Raw genomic sequence first — 4116 nt, forward strand, 5'->3', positions numbered from 1 at the left:
TGACAATTTTCTTTTTATGATATAGATGTTTATTATTTAAAATGCAAGCCATGTTTTTAATTATGACTAAAAGTTATTAAGTCTTTTATTAAAAGTGGATTAGATTAAGATTTTCAATTTATCCCCTATAAATATAGATTTTAAATGAGTTTTAGATTTTGGTTGGACTGATAAAAAGTTTTTTTTATTGATATTCGAGTTTTTCATGAAGTTTCTTTAATTGTTGCTGATCAGATACGGTTAGATAAATATTTTTGTTGTCTATTCTTAATGTTACTATTATTATTTCGTAATTGATAAATTTTTTTAGTTTGTAAAAAAAACAAAGAGTATTGTATAATCATGGCACATGTGAAAATGAAATTATATAATATATTTATTAAAATTTTACATAAAAATCAAATAAAGTTTTGAATTAATAATAATGTTGAAAATTTAAAATTTATTGTGTCATGTTTAAACCGTACCATATTTAAGTTTTTATTAATATTATATTTAAAAATATAAAAAGTCAATATTATATTTAAAAAGAAAGAAAAAAATACACTCATAATAATAAAATTACTTTTTATATAAAATTATATTTTAGTTATTTTTTAATTGAATTAACTCTTAATAATTCATTATACTAACTCAATCAAAAGCCTAAATATAATATAAAATAGATAGATATGTATTTTAAATAACAAATATAAAGCTAAATATATTTTAATTTTTATAATAATAAAAATTACTTTGTACATAAAAGTATATTTTAATCATTCGCGAATTGAGTTCATCCCTTAATAATTTATGATACCAATGCAAACAGGTGGTTAGATATAATATAGAATATATACATATGTATTTTAAATAACAAATATACAATTAAATCTCCTATAATTTTCTTTTTCTTTTTTTATCTAGCTATCATAAAATACCAAGTGTGAATTTAATATCTTAAATTTAGAATCATATCTAGAATGTATTTATATGAATCTAATTTTTTAAAATTAATCTAAGCTTGACAAGGGATCGTACGAATATAATTTGGTAAATGTGATCTCAGCTTGACTAAGGTGCCATAGGTTCTACTTTACATTACCTCTACCTTACTAGAATTAGTTTCGCATGCGTAGAGTGAAGAATTAACAATGACAATTAAAGGTGTTCATGTAAAATTTGAACCAAACCTATAAATAATATTAATATCATATATAATTGTTTATATTTAGTCCAACGTGAAATATAGATCTCAAATTTTAATTTAACTTATGTTTATAAATGGCAAACTCAAGGATGTTTAAGCTTGATAATATAAATTTTAAATTTTTAAATATATATTAATTTTATTTACTATTTAATAATTATATTTACTTTTTTTTACTACTATTATGTATATTATTTTATTCAAATCTCAACTCGTATGATCATTTTATGCTTTGCAATGATAAATTTTGCTTATACCGATTCAAATGGTATTAATTTTATAATTGTGAATCAAATTCTACTTGTACCTGTCTTTAAAAACCATGAATGGAAATTAGGCAAATAATATAAAATTATGCTATGAGTTTTGCAATGATCGGAATGTTGATGATGATCGTGGAAGGACACAGGAACGGAATCCTCGCGGTAAATTTAAGGAAAGATCGAAGTCTTCAAACAGAGGTAAAACTTGGAACTTCTGTAAGAAGAAGGGGCACATTAAATCTAAGTGTTTTAAGCTGCAGGGCAAGATCAAAAGGGAGGTTGCGAATAAAAAAGGTAAATAACCAGACAAATCTGGTGAAGTTGATATTGTAGAAGACTACAGCGATGGTGAACTTCTAGTCTCTTCTTTCAATAATTCTAAAGTGAGCGAGGAGTGAATCCTTAATTTGGGCTGCACCTTCCACATTAGTCCCAATTGGGATTGATTTACAACTTACAAAACAGTGTCTGAAGGTGTTGTTTTGATGGGAAAAATGCTTCGTGTAAAATCACAAGTGTTGGAACGATTAAAGTTAAGATGTTTGACGGAGTTGTCAGAATACTTAGTGACGTGCGACATGTTCTAGAATTGAAGAGAAATTTGATTTCGCTGAGTACTTTTGATTTAAAAGGGTATAAATACACAACTGAAAGTAGGGTTTTTCTAAAGGTTCCCTTGTTGTGATGAAAGGGTAGAGAAAGACTGTGAAGTTATATGTTTTGTAAGGTTTTACGGTTACTGGTGATGCAGTTGTCACTTCCTCTTCCTTGTCAGATAATGATATTACTAGACTTTGGCATATGCACCTAAGGCATATGAGTGAGAATGACATAGCAGAATTGAGAAAAAGGGACTTCTTGATGGGCAAGGAATTTGCAAACTAAAGTTCTATGAGCACTATGTTTTTGGGAAGCAAAAGAGAGTTTGATTCACCAGAGGAATCCATAACACAAAGGGAGCATTTGAGTATATTCATTCTAATTTATGGGGGACATCTAGAGTGCCTTCGAGAGGTAGAGCTAATTATATGCTAACACTTATTGATGATTTTACTAAAAAAGTTTGGAAATTTTTCCTAAAGCAGAAAAGTGATGTGTTTTCTGCATTTAAGTCTTGGAAAACTATGATTGAAAAATAGACGAGAAAACAAATAAAACACCTCCACACAGACAATGGCTTAGAGTTCTGTTCTGATAAGTTTAATGAATTGTGCAGGTCAGAATGGATCGTGAGAGACTTGAAGTTCGTCATACTCCACAGCAAAACGGTGTTGCGGAATGAATGAAGAGAACGATAATAGAGAAGGTTCAATGTATATTGTCGAATGCCAACTTACCTAAGTCGTTTTGAGCTGAAGCAGCCTCTACTGCATGTTTCTTGATCAACCGATCTCCAGCCGTTAAATGTGCGTTTTCTCTGGTTATAAAGCTGGTGTAAAAGGGTATAAGTTATGGCGTCCTGAAAATAGAAAATGTTGCGATTAGCATAGATGTTGTTTTTGATGAACCTGCTATGCTACCTAACTTATCTCTTAAAGACTCTTCCAATAAGAACAACAAAAGCAGGTGAAGCATCAGATTAATCCAGAATCCACAACAGAGTCAACTTTTCAAGTCATTACAAAAATTCAAAATAGAGTTACTTCTTCACCACAATAATTTATCACCAAAAATAAAACTAAAAGAGAGATTAAACCTCCAAAGAGGTATACTGAGGTTGATCTAGTTTCTTATGCTTTAAATGTGGCTAAAGATATAGATGCAAACCAAGAGCCATCTACTTATTCTGAGGTAGTTAGCTGTGAAGACTCAGAATAGTGGATCCTAAAAGCACAAAGGTTATTCATTGTAAATGGGTGTTTAAAAAGAAAGCAGGGACTCCAGGAGTTGAAGATCCCAAATATAAAGCAAGGCTTGTTGCAAAGGGTTACAGTCAAATTCCAAAACTGGACTTCCAAGATGTGTTCTCCCCAGTTGTGAAGTATAGTTCTATTCGAGCTTTGCTTGGTATTGTGGCCATGCATGATTTGGAGCTTGAGCAGTTAGATGTAAAAGCTGCATTTTTGCATGGAGAACTTGAAGAGGATATTTACATGCAACAACCTGAAGGTTTTACAGTGAAAAAGAGGACTATGTTTGCTTGCTAAAAAAGTCCCTTTACGGTTTGAAACAATCACCAAGACAATGGTACAAGAGGATTTGATTCCGTTATGACTTCTCATGATTTCAAAAGAAGTAGCTTGGACAGTTGTGTTTACTTTAAGAAAAACAGTGATGGTTCTTTTGTGTATGTACTCCTCTATGTTGATGACATGTTGATAGCAACGAAAGATAAATGAGAATAAGGAAGGTCAAAGCCCAGCTTAGTGAAGAATTTGAGATGAACGATTTGGGACAAACAAAGAAGATACTTGGTATAGAGATTCTCAGAGATAGAAAAGCAAGTAAATTGTACCTAGTCAGAAGGGGTGCATTGAGGAAGTTCTTCGTAGGTTCAATGTGCAGAGTGCTAAGCCTTTTTTTTTGCTTCATTCTAACTGATCTGTTGTAAAAACAACAAGAACAAAAATCAAAAGTTCAAATTTACAACATCCTATAATGTAACATTTTCTACAATTGAAAACCGATGTTGGGCATCAAATCTAATGCTCACTACCAAGCTTT

Source organism: Gossypium hirsutum, chromosome D01 (assembly GCF_007990345.1).
Source record: "Gossypium hirsutum isolate 1008001.06 chromosome D01, Gossypium_hirsutum_v2.1, whole genome shotgun sequence".
NCBI classification, from domain to species: Eukaryota; Viridiplantae; Streptophyta; class Magnoliopsida; order Malvales; family Malvaceae; genus Gossypium; species Gossypium hirsutum.